This window comes from Triturus cristatus, chromosome 9 (assembly GCF_964204655.1).
Source record: "Triturus cristatus chromosome 9, aTriCri1.1, whole genome shotgun sequence".
NCBI lineage: Eukaryota > Metazoa > Chordata > Amphibia > Caudata > Salamandridae > Triturus > Triturus cristatus.
This window is the reverse complement of record NC_140592.1, coordinates 717,323,275-717,340,967: the sequence shown is the minus strand read 5'-3', so window position 1 is coordinate 717,340,967 and position 17,693 is coordinate 717,323,275. Positions and strand designations below refer to the sequence as shown.

At 44.2% G+C, this 17,693-nt stretch overlaps 1 long non-coding RNA gene across 1 annotated transcript in view; it reads right to left on the bottom strand.

Moving 5' to 3' along the window:
• LOC146798591 (uncharacterized) overlaps positions 1-17,693 on the bottom strand; it is a 128,276-nt gene that overhangs the window by 220 nt on the left and 110,363 nt on the right. The gene's annotated exons all lie outside the window — the stretch shown is intronic.

The window sequence follows — 17,693 nt, the reverse complement described above, 5'->3', positions numbered from 1 at the left end:
TAGTGAAAGCATTTAGATAATAATTACACTAAGGGAACTTAAGTTATAATTAAGATAGTTGATGTGAGTAAGATCAGTTAATCCCTGATTCTCTTGTGTCCTAATCACCCACACCTTTTTCCTTACTATTTTCCAATGTTGGGTCCTGGTTCAAAAAAACTAATTATGTCTAAAAACTTTGGCTTTATCTGGTGAGACATTGGAGTTTATTGCTAAGTGGTATTAAATTGGATTCTCCTTTTTACGCAGTTTTTTATGTTATGGTCACTTAAGTTTAAATGTCTACACCATTTTAATTACTCTGCAGTCTTTTCAAATTATCTGTGAAGGGACGGCCTTCAAATTAAATGATGGTAATCTGGCATATAGAGATAGTCTGTGAAATGTAAGGTACTCCCACGTGGCTTATTACATACCGTAAGTTGACTGTGAGGAGGGATTTAGGCACTTTAGAGGACTATCAGTCTGCACAGCATGTTATTTTTAGGTCAGCTTTCTGTCTGTGGGTGAATGCCTCTTGAGAGCCTTACCAAAATCTTGCAGAGGCATTTTAGTCACTGTCATTTGCTAGCTTCCCATTCAATGGAATGCGTTCCTCTTCCTTCCTGTGGAGCATACCTTCTTTACCAACCTTTTCAGCAGCTGACTTGTATTCTTCCACTGCTCAGATTGTAGGAACTACCTTTTTCACATTTTATTAAGAACTCCATGAAGCTGCATGTCTTTCCTGCTCTCTCTTATGTGCTGCTTTCTAATCCTCAAATACATGATCTCCTACTTTTGCTTCTCCTATATCCACACCTCAATTGCTCCCATACCCCTCACAGCACATCCAATGTAATTTTCTGCCTGGCTGCTCCACTGTACAAAATGTTCTTTCATGCACCTCTGTTGCCAACCTGCTCTTCGCCTACTCCCCATTTCTATCACCCAGCCACTCCTGTGTTACTTCCCCATCCTTGCAGCCCATTAAATACGTTTTTTTAAAAAACCTTTTGATGGGCCTGTCAACTGTCATTTACTTTTAGGCTGCTCGACATTTCAAAGAGTGCTTTTGCACAAAATTATATATATTTTATTTACAGACTCAAGTGGCATCTGCCACCATAGAACAATAAATGAAAAGTAAAAGAGATTGGCACCAACTTCATTCACCTTGCATGCACACAAGAAATGATGCATGCACACATATGTTATCATGCACATGCACTTTTTCTTTTTCCAATTCATCTCAAGCTTCTTTGCTTTTCTAACTCTATTGTTCAGCAAAATATAAATCAGCATGTGTTTTCCTGGATGTGTAATCATCATTTGTTGAAAAATATTAAACCTTCACTTTGTATCTTTGATTTTCATATTTCCACCTAAGCGCTATGTCTCATAGATGGTTGATATGTTTTACTTCCTGGTTTAACCACTTCTTTTCAATTTTTTCACCAGGCTTTGTGTGTCTCAGTCTGACATAAGGATCTTCTCTTGGGCACTGAAATTTGAACATATCACTCCAGTATTTTTTAGGTCTTTCAGCTAAGGCACTTTTAGGTGTCTGTGGAAGAATAATGGACCGTACCAAAAACTTACAGTGGCCATAGAGTTTGCCCATTGCTTACCATTAGTTGGCTTTTTTTTCTTGTTACTCTCATTTGATTGCTTTTTATTCGGTGGGTTACCTTCCTTTTCTTGTGTTTTCCCTCCCCTGAAATGTATCCTCTTTACCATCCTTTAGATTGGCTGACATGTATCCTTTCACTGCTCTCATTCAGGGAACTTCTGTTTTTCTTTTTCTTTCAGCACTCCATATGACAGTACATTTTCTAGCCCTCTCCCTCATGTTCTGTTTCCCCCTATGCACTGATCCCTCACCCAGCTCAGTGGTGCTTTCTTATCCATCTCACTAATTGCTTTCCCTAACCCTCCCTTGCTTTTTTTTATTTAAGCACCTCCTTTATTTCCTCACCTACCACCCACTTTCTGTTGCTCCCCACACCCCACAAGTTCCTTCTTTGCTCTATGAACATCTTACGGCCCATATTTCAAAATAATTGCATTTATTTGTTTATTTTTCTAGTGTCCAGCACCTGCCATTTGCAATCGGGCCCCTCTGCAGTGCTGAAAGAGTTTTCTTTTAATAACTGAGTCCTCAAATTTGGGGGCTGCAGTGCTCGGCTTTAAACCCCACTTTATTTAATATCAGTAAGCCTCTCTGGTGGAATCCTTTGTTGTGAGTATAGTTTTCAATGCTGATGACACGTGGTCGTATCTATCAATGGAGAAGACTCAAGACATTTTTAAGAGGTGTCTGGGGCTGCTTTTGAGTGGATGTTGGCTATTAACCTTCTATGTAAAGCAGATAAGACCAAACATTTGCCATTTAGGGCCAGATGTACATAGATTTGAATTTGTGATTACTAAATAGTGAATTTTTGTGATTTTCTATTTGGGAATCACAAACACCGGTCCTAATGTGTGTTCACACATTTTGCGATTCCCAAAGGGTTGCAAATAGACCTACCTCATTAATATTCATGAAGTAGGTCTCGGTTTGCCACCCATTGGGAATCACTAAAATCATAGGAATGGTGGCGTCTAGGATCAGCAGACAACCATGTCTGTGATTGCTTTTAAACAAAGCAATCTTTTTTCTCTGAATTACAGCCCATTTTCCTTAAAAGAAAACGGGATGAGGTTTTTTTTCATTTTTTAAGAGATTAGAAAAAATGTGAATGTTTTGTGACCGTATTTTGGTCGCAAAACATTCACACATACCACTGTGAGTCGCTATTAGAAAGGGAAGCTCTAAACACCCCTTCCCAATACTGAATTGCGAAGCCATTTTGTGATTCTGTAATAGGTTAACAAATCACAGATTGGGCATTTGGACATTAAAAAAAATATATATGCAGTCGCAAACAACCTAATTCTGTGAATTGGGCCATTAGCAACCTCAAAAAAGCTACATACATCTGGCCCTTGGTTCTCTTTCACCTCAGTGGGGGCTGGACTGCTGGTGGACCTTTTTGCCTTCTCCCTCCTCTGGCTACAGCGGTTCACAATCTGGGAATTCAGTTAGATCATCAATTGACCTTGTTCAAGGAGAGCGTTCTCTTGAAACCCCTGGTCCTGGCACATAGAACTTTTTATGGTTTTGACACTCTATTCCTTTCAAATATACTGACCCACCATCGTCCTGCTAGGACTCTTTGATCCACTGAGGCAGGGCTGCGTTTTATTAAGAAAAAAAATTAGGAAGTGAAGAGTTTTCTTTTTCCTTCTTAGCAGCACTTGCCTGGAATAGCCTCCCTTTGCAGCTCCATAAAATTGGAAAGGAGCCCCAGGTCAGGATGTCTCTTAAAATGGGCTTTTCAGGTCAGCCTACTGTTCTGCTTGGGTTTTCGGATCAGATAGAACCCGCTCATCAGAGCCTCTCTAACCCAGCCAGAACGTTACCCTCTCCCTAGGGCCTATTCACAACAAGTAACCACAGATATATATATATACCACCTAAGGACAGGGGATTCCTACTCATATATATATATATATATATATACACATATATATATATACATATATATATATATGTATATATCTAGACCTCTTATAATACAAGTGGCGGCCTCGCGATCCCAGACGGACCCAGGACTTCCTACCCAGACGGCAGCCTCAGCCTCGCGGTCCCAGACGGACCCAGGACTTCCTACCCAGACGGCAGCCTCAGCCTCGCGGTCCCAGACGGACCCAGGACTTCCTACCCAGACGGCAGCCTCAGCCTCGCGGTCCCAGACGGACCCAGGACTTCCTACCCAGACGGCAGCCTCAGCCTCGCGGTCCCAGACGGACCCAGGACTTCCTACCCAGACGGCAGCCTCAGCCTCGCGGTCCCAGACGGACCCAGGACTTCCTACCCAGACGGCAGCCTCAGCCTCGCGGTCCCAGACGGACCCAGGACTTCCTACCCAGACGGCAGCCTCAGCCTCGCGGTCCCAGACGGACCCAGGACTTCCTACCCAGGCGGCAGCCTCAGCCTCGCGGTCCCAGACGGACCCAGGACTTCCTGCCCAGACGGCAGCCTCAGTACAAGTTCATCCTATGATTACCATAACATACAACAAGGGAATCAGTTTTACTATTTATCAGATCACACAAGAACTGCCAGTTTGAGCACAACCTGTTCTCTGGTTCGAGGGACTCCTCTCTCCCTTATTCAGTTACCACTTACCTGATCAGGGTTAACATCCGTTCAGGTCAAGTCACAGCTGACTAGAAGAATAGGCTACCCTCTTATACAAGAACACGCAGCACATGTTGATTCACTACAAACTGAGTACTTTATTATTCATTATATACGCAATCACATAACATTACTGTGTAACACATAACCTGCAAAGAAAAGTGAAAGATTAGGTTGTACACTCTAATAAGAAAGGGGTCGACATCACCTTAGTCGTGTGTAGCCTGCACTCAATGGTCATCTAGGTTCCCTTCTCGTCTGTGCCTCGGCTCGCCTGGAAGTCACACCTCCGCAGTCGCGGATCTGTTCCCTTCTCCCTTCTCCGAGACACTGGGACCTCTTCCTCATCGGCTACTCTCTCCTCTCTGGCTATTCTGCTAGAAGAGTATCTGTCTCTCGGTTTTTCTCCGCCTTCAAGTTTGTCATCTGTCTTCCCTGGAATAAGTAGTAGCTTTACTGCTAACGGCTAGATGCCGCCTACGGACTGAAGTAAGTGCACCGTAACTGCCTCAGACTTTCACTAATATAGAGGTGCATTTCCTCATGGAAAATTCCGGCCCGTAACCTGCCGCCCACCAAATTCTTGTACCTCCCCGTACCAAGGACACTTTCCCAGCCGGCCGGCCTGATGTAGTGTCTTCGGCATGAAGAAAAATACAATCCTTCGATAAGGGCCGGTCTGAACCGGTTCTCTCCAAGCGAATAACACCTCATAACTAAAACATCCCCCTTAACCTAGAAGCATCTCAAGCTGCCGGAGCAGAAAGAAAGATGGAGTCTCTCCCGTTTGAGGCCTACCAGGCCTGAATTCAGCACGGCTCCATGAAATACCCTCACTACAGGGCAGGTTATCCCTAATACTAACGAATCTATCCCCTAGGATATGTGTGCAAGCCCTGATCTATGGGGAAGAACACAGGATCATGTCGAAGTGCCTAGTAAATAGGCTCCATTCACTACTCTAACCCTTAGGCTTGAATGTTAAGAGACTGAAGTCACCCTAATCACCCGTCAACACAATAGGGCCGGGAAAATCGAGCAGTACATTTCACCCTTGACTTCAGTCTATTATACATTCATTAAACAGAACTAACATCTGTGGAAGAATAATATGAAACAAAGCTAACTGATCTATGTCTAGTACCAAATGTGCAGAATTGAAGTAGTGAAGGAATACACTGAATAAAGCAACAGATAGAAATCATAACAGCGATGGTAATCAGAATACCTCCCAATATTTGACGTAACAGATACAAATCAGGTAACCAATTAAAGAGCCAGTCAAACCAGCCCTGGTCAATGTGTTTTCTAACTTCCTCTGTCAAGTCATGTAGCTTGTCAATGTGAGCGCGAATGGATTGTGTGTGATCAGACAAGTTAAAACAACAAAGACCCTCAAAATCAGAACAATCGTGTCCATGTTTAAGCAAAAGATAATCAATGGCCGCTCGATTTTGCAAGATGGCTCTGCGTTCACCCTGGGCGTCTAACAGCATGTCAGACAGGACTGTAGAAGTATGATTAATGGATTTTACCATCCAGCAGGCCATTTTCTCAATAGATTTAGCATTATAAACCGCCAAAGCAGGAACACCAATAATTGAAATAGGCAGGCTAAGGTATTCAGACTTGGAATATAAATGCAAAGACGAGTCACAATCCTCCTGTAACATCACTGTATCTCGAATCACACGAGAATTGGCATTCGGATGTGACGAGAACATCAGTAAACTGAGTCTCGTAATGGCACAAGGGCCTCCAGAAATATTTGCGGGGACATATGGCCAGGAAGTATTACCACATGAGAAAAGCCATCCGGCAGGTAGTAACATCGTGCGATAATGACTAGGGGTAACTACCAAACTCTTGCAAGTCATATTGTTCTGGACCGAAGCACATGTTTTCGGTGTCCTTTGAAAGCACAAAGTTCGCTCATGAAGGGTAAAGGAAGTAGCACCTTTCAATTTTAGACGCAGACATTCAGAAATTGCACTAGGATTACACGTAAGGAAAAAACACATATCTCCTTGTGTGATATTATAGGTAACTATTTGGGACTGGACGGGGGGTATCTGGTCTGGTAGTTCAGTACATAAGGGGCAATACGCATGGGTGGCAAAATCGCCCAGAAGAACATTGGGGCGAGCCTTTGAAATGTTGAAAATATGAGTCAAAGTTTCCAGCGAAGCAGGGACAGCAACCAGACAGGTCGCCAAGATGTCGTGTACAGATCTCATCGGCGTCAAACAGAAGTGAGGGGCATCAGTCACCCTTTTCGCCAGTAAGGTCCAAAAGTTCGATGACGAATCCCACGCAGCGAGGGAACGCGACACTCGGGTGCGTAGCTCATCCCGGGTTGACGGGATCCCTCCTCTCTCGTCGAACCAACCCGAAAATAGTCCGACGACGACACATCCTGCAGCAACAGTCCAAAGAATGATCTGAAAGAGAATCAAATACAGGCATTATTCATTCTCGTAAGTAACATTTGTCAGCCGGGACCGCTTCCCAGCTATCTTTCCCTGGTCTCATAACTAAAATGGTATTGTCATGACCGGTGGCGATGACCTCTGCTTGTTCAGGGGGATTCTTAGGCGACTGCACCCAAACCCTGGCCCCAGGGTTATCTGTGGAGCCAAAACCTTTCTGGCCTCGTACAGTTAGCAAAGTTGGGGCAGTGCCTTTTACCATCCCACCACTGAAGACAGGCATTATGAGTAATTGAGCCACTCGGTCAGTTTGATGGATCAGCAAGTCAGCCTCACTGCTATTCAGCAGGAGCACCTTAATCTCTCCCTGATAATCACTGTCAATGACCCCTCCAAGCACCTGAATGCCTTTTACAGCCAGCCCCGATCTAGGGGCGATTAATCCAAAATTCCCGGGTGGTATATGAACACCAACACCGGTCGCGATGATGACCCGATCTTTACCTTTTATAACGGTGTCATCCATGGCATGCAAGTCTAAACCTGCCGACCCTGGGGTCGCTCTACATGGAGCCAAAGCTCCGGGAGTAATTTCCCAGTACATCACAGTCTCTCTGATTTCATTTGGCTGAGCATTAACATTCGGAGGAAACAAACGCATAAGTGGAGATTCAGCATTTAGAAAAGGACGATTATTCAAAATTAATAGCGCTTGGGGCAAAAAGTCTCGCCAATTCTTATACTTGTCATCTGTCAATTTACGCAGCTGCTCCTTCAGCAGACCATTCAATCTCTCCACAAGACCCGAGGCCTGCGGATAGTATGGGATATGAAATACCCAGTCAATATTGTTTTCCACACAGAATTCCTGTACCAATCTTCCACGAAAATGGGATGCATTATCAGATTGAATTTGGAATGGCACACCATAATACATCATAATCAATTCCAATGTTTTAATGGTATTCAATTGGGTAGCTTGCTTACAGGGAAGGGCTACCAACAGGCCACTGTATGTATCAACAATAGTGCAAACATATTGACAATTCCTACTCATGGGAAGTGGACCGATGTAATCAATCTGCCAAATTTGAGCGGGCAGTTTCCCGCGATGTAAATGACCTTTAACAATTTGGGGCACTTTGCGCTGTCTGATATGCTGACAAATGGGACAATGTAAAATAACATTCTTGATCAAATCTAGGGGAATATAAATTCCTCGATCAGCAGCCCACCTGCTAGTGGCTTTCTCTCCAAAATGTCCTGCCTTCTGGTGGGCCCATTTCGCCAATCCCGCAATATCAGAATCTTGCCTGTCCACCACTGCCTCAGCAATTTTAGATTTCTCATCTGCAATGTTATGAAAAAATTTGTCAAGAGAATCTATCGGGGTGTGAGCATCCACATGGAAGATTGTAACAGTACTCTGTGGGAGCATCTCCCAAATCTCCTGCCATAATTCTTTTCCCCACAATTCTTTTGAATGCAATTTCCAATTATGGGAATGCCAAGTCGGTAACCAAACTGCCAGTCCATTGGCAGTAGACCAAGAATCGGTGAAAATATGACATGTGCCAGGTAACTCTTGTTTCAGAACTTGATAAACAGCATAAAGTTCAGCAAATTGACTGCTCTTACCTTCACCAGTTGTGCTTAGCAGTTTTTGTGTGATCGGATTATAGGACACCGCTTTCCAGTGCCGTTTCGTCCCTATGAACCTTGCTGAACCATCCGTAAACCAGACATGGTTTCTGTCCTCTGCGGACAAATCATCAAAAGGTCTACCCCACTTGACAGGAGACTCCTGTACTAAAGGTACGGAACATTCACTCTCAGTCTCAGTCGATGGCGCTCGCGCCACCTGCTCATGTAAAGATGCAACTCCTTTCTGTCCCACACGTGCCCTGTCTTGTATATACCATTTCCATTTAATCACACTCGCCTCTTGAGCATGTCCAATTCGGTGAGTTTTCGGCGAACTCATAACCCACTGCATGATAGGAATTTCAGGTCGCAAAACTATATCATGTCCCAAAGTCAGTTGCTCGGTATCCACCAGAGCCCAATAACATGCAAGTAACTGTTTCTCAAAAGGTGTATAACGCTCACCAGCATCAGGTAACTTTTTGGTCCAGAAACCCAACGGCACTCTACTCCTGCCTTGCTTCTGCCACAAACTCCAATTCGCATAAAGGCCCTGTACAGACACATTCAAATCCACCTCACCATCACGTACGGGCCATAAATCCAAAGCATGTTGAATTGCCTCTTTTGCTAGGTTGAACGCATCTTGCTGTAGTTTATCCCATTCAAATGCATTCATTTTACGAGTGACACGGTACAAGGGGGCCAATATTTGACTCAAATGAGGAATATGCTGACGCCAAAAACCAAACAAACCAATGAAGCTTTGGGCTTCTTTCCTATTCCTCGGAACTGCAAAATCAAGAATTTTCTGTTTAACCTGAGGGATCACTTCACGGTGCCCTTCATGCCAATTAATACCCAAAAATTTTACAGCCTGGGACGGGCCTTGTAATTTATCCGGATTGATTTCCCAACCTTTCTCACGCAGGCACTCAATGACTCTGTCCAATTGGGTCTGAACTTCCTCTTGTGTTTCGCCTTGGATCAAAACATCATCAATATAATGACACATCTGAATTTGTGGATGAACCGGTACCTCAGCCAAATGCTCTGCCACCAGCCGGTGACATATCGTAGGACTATGCACATAGCCCTGAGGAAGACTTCTAAACGTCATCTGACGCCCATTCCACGTAAAACTGAACTGTTCCTGACACTCAGGGGCAATCGGAATCGAAAAGAAAGCATTAGCAATATCAATGGACGCATACCATGTACCTGGATGTTTTTGGATTCTTTCAATTAGAGTAATGACATCCGGTACTGCAACGGTCAAAGAGGGTGTGTGTTTGTTCAATTCTCGATAATCAACAGTCATACGCCAAGAATTATCACTCTTACGTACAGGCCAAACAGGATTATTCCAAGCAGAAGTAACTGGGGCTATAACACCTGCATCCACCAACTCCTGAATAGTGGTACTAATCTCCTCATGACCACCTGGAATACGATACTGCTTCTGACAAACCACTTTTGTCGCCTGAGGAACTTTTATGGGGGGCATTCGTAAACGACCAACCCGTATAGGCCTGGACGATATATAATGCGTAGTTCCAAATTGGTAACATCCATCATCTAAATGCAAAGTCATTCCTTTCAAAATATCAATTCCAATTATGAATTCCAAGAGTGGCACCACTAGTACAGAGTATTCTTTTCTAGGGATTCTACCTATTCTCATTTCAAGTAAAGTTTGAACGGCAGGAGTTTCCTTTCCACCTAATCCGGTAATTGTAAAAGGCTGACCTGTAAACTTCTTTGATTTTCCATGAATAAGAGTGGCCTCCGCTCCTGTATCTACCAATGCTCGGGCCCTTTGGATATTACGATGTCTCCAATAAATTTCAATATCTACATAGGGTCTATTATCTCTGTGAGCCCATCTGTGTACTGGAGCTTGACCTATTTCCTAGTCATGCTTACTGCATTCTGTGTACCAGGATAAATCAGGATAAAGACTCTCACGTTTCTTAGGTATCGGTACCTCCTGTTCATATCCATTCCCAGTACGAAATGGATTCGTGTCTTCTGCATTGCACTGCTGGTTTCGATCGGCCAAACTATGACGATCCTCTCTCCTCCTCAACTCAGGGGATTGATCCCTATCATCTCTACGTCTGCTGTAAACATAATCATCTTTCTCCCTCTCTCTTTCCTCTTCTCTCTCTCTGTCTCTCTCACGACAGGGGGACATATCACGTACATAACGTCGATCATCACGACGAACAGAGCGCCCACGGCGGTCGTCATCACCGCTACCGTCAGAACCACCACGATCACACTCAGTCGTCCGAACACGCCGGGCACCCTCCTTCCGATCCAAGCCACGTTTGCGAAACAACTCCCACAAACGAGCAGTAGTCTCACCATCAATGTCCTCCCTCCCCACACCATCGGCCAGAAGACCAGAAAAGATATCACGTCTAGTAAGTTTATTGTCACCAGGAGTACGAGTGTCAGGCCGGGACTGACGTTCAGGTTTAAACCACTCACCCAACTCACCGAGTTGGCGTACTGATTCCAGTACCGTAGATAACACGTTACCAGTCTGATTAATCAATAAAGTCATCATGACCTGCTTATAGGCAACAGGGGAAGAACGAATGATACGATTCCGCACAGAAGATGTCAACAAACCATCAAGCAACCTGTCAGCAGTACCCAGAAAAATTGCCGTTTTCATCACCTTCTCTTTGAGACGTTGTGCAGCGTCGCGCAAAGTATACCACGGTTTGTCATTCACAGGCCAATCAGACTCAGTAGGATACTTTTGATTACAACCCTCAGTCGCCAATTGAAGTAAAGAAATTTGACCACCACCATTATAGTTACGAAAATGATCCTGTACAGTAGAATCCGAACTCAAGGAACAAAACTTCAAACAATCGCCATTATCTAACATAATGCCAGCAGCGCCCAGTTCATAAAGGCGCACCATCCATGTGAGCAAGGTCTCACCAGCTCGCTGCCGAAATCGCTGCAAAATATCACTAATTTCTTGTTGAGTAAAGTCCTCTAAAGAGTCTAAAGAAACACCCTGCGGAGCAGCGGGAGACTGCTGCAACTTCCGACGAAAAACTGGATGCGCCGAGACCGCGGGATGAGCATCACAAGGAGCTCGACCAGTACACGTAGAGGAACAATCAGTGGAAGAAGCATCAACCCCGCTCGAAGGACGAGCGCAATCACGGGGTGCAACATCAGAGGCGCAAGAAGCAGATTTACAAGCACGGCCGGAGCGAGAGGACTCGCGCTTGACAGATTCCTCACCCGAGGAACAAGAATCACTCGAGTTCCAGATATTACCATCCCATTCATCAGGATTCCAATCCAGTCCGGCTTTCGCCACGACCAGACGCACCTTTCGCGTCGAAACCCGACCGCGCCGATTCTTGTATTTATAACGAGCAATTCGCACAGCCGCCCTCTCGGCAATAGTTTGGTAAGTCTCAAGTTTGTCAGCAAGCAACTTATTTTGACACCGCAACAAAGTATGAGAATTCTGAATCTCAACAAAGTGCGCTTCCACATCCTTAAGAGATATCTGTAGCTTCAACAACCTCTCATGCAGAATCCTGTACGCAGACAGAACAATCCAACCTCTGCGCCCCAAAATGGGAATCTCCTCACCCTTCGAGATGGGTGCCTTCTGTAAACAAGTAATCACATTAGCCGGCTCCGCCAGCTCCAAAGAAGAATTCCAATTCTCACTCAAACCAGTAGAATCAGCCCACTCACGGGCTAAGGCTTCATAAGGCGTTGAATCCCATCCGGGAATATCAACGGGCAACTTAAAAGTAGATTTTGACTGTCTAGAAAACATCGTGAAAAAGAAAGAAGAAAAGAAAGAAAAAGAAAAGAAAGAAGAAGAAAAACTATACACACAATTATACCACAAATAATATACAAACAAAACCACGCACACGCCGAAAGCAAACACGAGACAACACGACGCACACAGGTTTCGAAAACGGTTCGTGACGCCAAATGTTCTGCTTGGGTTTTCGGATCAGATAGAACCCACTCATCAGAGCCTCTCTAACCCAGCCAGAACGTTACCCTCTCCCTAGGGCCTATTCACAACAAGTAACCACAGATATATATATACCACCTAAGGACAGGGGATTCCTACTCATATATATATATATATATATATATATATATATATATATATATATATACACATATATATATATACATATATATATATATATGTATATATCTAGACCTCTTATAATACAAGTGGCGGCCTCGCGATCCCAGACGGACCCAGGACTTCCTACCCAGACGGCAGCCTCAGCCTCGCGGTCCCAGACGGACCCAGGACTTCCTACCCAGACGGCAGCCTCAGCCTCGCGGTCCCAGATGGACCCAGGACTTCCTACCCAGACGGCAGCCTCAGCCTCGCGGTCCCAGACGGACCCAGGACTTCCTACCCAGACGGCAGCCTCAGCCTCGCGGTCCCAGACGGACCCAGGACTTCCTACCCAGACGGCAGCCTCAGCCTCGCGGTCCCAGACGGACCCAGGACTTCCTACCCAGACGGCAGCCTCAGCCTCGCGGTCCCAGACGGACCCAGGACTTCCTACCCAGGCGGCAGCCTCAGCCTCGCGGTCCCAGACGGACCCAGGACTTCCTGCCCAGACGGCAGCCTCAGTACAAGTTCATCCTATGATTACCATAACATACAACAAGGGAATCAGTTTTACTATTTATCAGATCACACAAGAACTGCCAGTTTGAGCACAACCTGTTCTCTGGTTCGAGGGACTCCTCTCTCCCTTATTCAGTTACCACTTACCTGATCAGGGTTAACATCCGTTCATGTCAAGTCACAGCTGACTAGAAGAATAGGCTACCCTCTTATACAAGAACACGCAGCACATGTTGATTCACTACAAACTGAGTACTTTATTATTCATTATATACGCAATCACATAACATTACTGTGTAACACATAACCTGCAAAGAAAAGTGAAAGATTAGGTTGTACACTCTAATAAGAAAGGGGTCGACATCACCTTAGTCGTGTGTAGCCTGCACTCAATGGTCATCTAGGTTCCCTTCTCGTCTGTGCCTCGGCTCGCCTGGAAGTCACACCTCCGCAGTCGCGGATCTGTTCCCTTCTCCCTTCTCCGAGTCACTGGGACCTCTTCCTCATCGGCTACTCTCTCCTCTCTGGCTATTCTGCTAGAAGAGTATCTGTCTCTCGGTTTTTCTCCGCCTTCAAGTTTGTCATCTGTCTTCCCTGGAATAAGTAGTAGCTTTACTGCTAGCGGCTAGATGCCGCCTACGGACTGAAGTAAGTGCACCGTAACTGCCTCAGACTTTCACTAATATAGAGGTGCATTTCCTCATGGAAAATTCCGGCCCGTAACCTGCCGCCCACCAAATTCTTGTACCTCCCCGTACCAAGGACACTTTCCCAGCCGGCCGGCCTGATGTAGTGTCTTCGGCATGAAGAAAAATACAATCCTTCGATAAGGGCCGGTCTGAACCGGTTCTCTCCAAGCGAATAACACCTCATAACTAAAACATCCCCCTTAACCTAGAAGCATCTCAAGCTGCCGGAGCAGAAAGAAAGATGGAGTCTCTCCCGTTTGAGGCCTACCAGGCCTGAATTCAGCACTGCTCCATGAAATACCCTCACTACAGGGCAGGTTATCCCTAATACTAACGAATCTATCCCCTAGGATATGTGTGCAAGCCCTGATCTATGGGGAAGAACACAGGATCATGTCGAAGTGCCTAGTAAATAGGCTCCATTCACTACTCTAACCCTTAGGCTTGAATGTTAAGAGACTGAAGTCACCCTAATCACCCGTCAACACAATAGGGCCGGGAAAATCGAGCAGTACACCTACTGAGTATGGTTTGCTCTGGTTCTCCTTGGAGAATTGTGGAGGTGTGCTCTCGTAGCACCGGGACACTATTTGCAGTCTGTGGATGTGCTAGTGCTGGTGCATGTGGGTGTTGTGGTTGCTGCGATGTTTGTGGGTGTGCTGTTGGTGGGGGGTGCATGTGGGTGTGGTGGTGGGTGCGATGTCTGTGGATGTGCTGGTGGATGTGGTGGTGCATGTGGGTGTGGTGGTGGGTGCAGTGTCTGTGAATGTACTGGTGGTGGTGGCAGGGCATGTGGGTGTGATGGTGCATCAAGTGTCTGTGGATGTGATGGTGCATGTGTGTGTGGTGGGTATGGTGTCTGTATGTTTCGTTATGTGCATGTGTTTTTTGTGGTGTTTTAGTTTCTGTGTGGGTGTGCTGCTTGTGTCTGTTTGAGTGGGTGTGTGCAAAGGTGGTAATGTGCTTGGGGCAGGTCTGAGAATAGGGAATTGAATTGGTATGCGGCGGGAGGTGGGGCACAAGGTTGGGATGGTTGCAAGGTTGCGGTCAGTGAAGAGACTAAATCTTGAAGAGACCTCTGTAGGCCAGACATAGCACTGTGAATGACTTCCAGGTATGCTACCATTTGTTGCATATGGCAGCTGAGCCCCTGGATGGCAGTCAGTAGTGCAGTCTGACCTTCAGAGATGTTCTGGAGGAGGTCAATAGCTGCTCACTCGGCGCAGCCATCGGACAGGGGCCGGGGGTGAGGTGCCTGGAGAGAAGGAGACACCACCACTTTTAGGGGGGGTGGGTTTAGCCAACTGGGGGGGAGCAAGTGGGAGGTTGGGGATGGTACTCTGGGTGGCAGGAAAAGGATGCAGTTGGTAGAGTTCCTGTTGGATCCACCACCACTAGGGAGTGCTTGCTCATGAAGGCATCCAAAGAGGATGTTGTAGAGCTGGCCGCCTCCATGGCATTCCCCTCACCATCCGTGCCACTGGGTCTCTCGGTGTCATGGTGTCAGCCCTTGAACAAAAGGGCACAGCTGCTTTACCTGCCTCAGTGGCCAATGTCGCCTCCATCTGCTTATAACAATAGTTGTATTCAATGTTCAACAATTGGTGCACCACTATGTAACAATTCCATAAAGTACAAGATCGGTTTCCAGAGTCATGTTCTTCATATGCTCCTTTTATTTTGAATCCCAATTGGTTCTAGTGTGACATACAACATGTAGAGTAGATCAGTCAACGTGTTTCATCCATTACAAATTGCCTTCTTCACGGCTGTTGAGTAACAAATACATACATATATAAATATACTTAAAAACACCGTTTACAATATGACAAACAAACAAACACAGCTATACTGTGGTAATACCAACATTATATAATTTATATTGTCAAAACCATGTTTCAAGCCAATCGTGTCCCATATAGCAGGAGACAGAGACCCACCAAGACAAACACATATACCGTTTAGTGTGACCTAACATTAAAAACTGGACACTATCAGTCAACCAAATGTGCCCTCTCCTTAATAGAGTATCTTGTGAAACCCAAGAAAGAATGTGACGCATAGAAGGCTAAAAATGAAATTTATTCTAAAACACAGGATATATACATGCTAAAAACATTATAAGCCCTTTTATTAAGAATAGACCAGGAAAGAAACCAATGTGTACATTCCAACGATAGTCACACTAGCACCAATTGTGATTTGAAATAAAAGAAGAGTTTGAAGAACACGACTCTGGATAGAGAACTTGCACTTTATGGAATTGTTACATGGTGGTGCACCGATTGCTTTTTATATTGAACATTGTATAGTCCAGTTGAGGACCGCACCTTGATAGTGGGTGTTTATGATTGGGTGCACACATACTTTTGGGGAGCTTCCCTCTATTTACTGTTTTTTGGGGATAGCAGGTTAGGTGCTAGCAGCTACAGGGCCTCACTGTCATTTGTTGTACTTCAATAGTTGTGTTCAATCTGTGTAAACAGAAATGATCATGAACTTTGATCACAAAACAGTTTCCAATTTTTCATATTTCACCTGCTTCAAGGCTCTCAAACTTTGATTCTACATTAGCATAAGCTAATGCATGTACGCAACATTTTCAGAAACCCTTTGGTCACAATTTTGTCATTCTCCATTTTAACTTCTACATCATGTATGATCTTGTCTCTCATCCATTTTAATGTCTCGCCATGAACTGTTTAACACCTTTGAATGCTTGGACTTTGTTGTTTAAAATAGTGAACTTATATCACCAGAAAGGATATCAACCAAAGATATCTTTGAACAGTGTTTTCACAAGGCCCAAAACATATGCATTATTTAAATTCTCAAAAAGGTAAATAGGAATTAATGTGTCAACAAATACTGCAATATTGTGCTTATATTTGTATCAACCGAAAGTCTGTTTCCTTTGTTTGGGCATTTCACAGTGGTAATACTTACTTCACATAACTAAAGTATATGATATGAAATGGATTCTGCACAGAAGTAGCTAAACAATGTATCATGTACTGTGTAGATACCTATGCTGTTGAAGACATTAAGAAAAAGGCATTTGGGTGGATTGACAAATGACTTCTACAGCAGAAGTAAATACATAGGCCTTGAAGAATTTCTTATGCACCTCAGTACAGACCAAAAACATTTTCACATTTGACTCCTAAATATTTCTAGTTATTTGAAGTTTGTTTACCATAGTCAAATTGTTTCACAAAATATGCTAGCTTTCACTTCAGGCAAAAATTGGTACACCATCAAAGAAATCATTACATACACTGATTCATATATATATTTTTACTTGAAAGATTCAAATCTAAATCACAATATACGACATATTACATGTTGATGCATTTCTACATGTGCCTAATGAGTCATGAGGTGGGCCTGATTTGGAGTTTTCCAGATGGGATACTCCTACATATATGTGACAGAGCATTCCATCTGCCAAAATCCCTTTAAGTATTCCATTTTTCTCCATCATTGGTTTATTATCTGAACATAACAAATGATATTGAGAAATGGTTTGGGCATGTGTCACTCTATCACCAATGTATACATATTCCTGACTGTATTTGAAATAAACTTGTATGCCTTTCACAGTTATTTGTCCAAGAACAGCCTGGCTTACACACATATTTGTGAAGGGGTAAGACATCATTCCACTCCGCCACTTTTAAAATGTTTGAAACAGTATTGCAAAACACAATTGGGCTATGTTTTGAATCTAAAATGTAGTCATTAATTCTGATGTGACTGATCATTTTGGCTCACATGCTCCTTTTTGTTTGTGTAGAATAACAACTTACCAATGTGATGTTTGGTACATCCACTGTATCATAAATGCATATTATGCTATCTCACCTGTAATAGGACTTCCATTACATCATCCACAATAGTGAAGCAGCATCACAGCTGACAACATAAAGACTATTGTTCTGTTTGGTACAACTGCCCCTCATGATATCAAACAACCTGATGTATATGTGCTGTTTAGGTAGCCTTGTATCTGCTCAGAAAAGTTATTTGGTAGTGAACAGGAATCA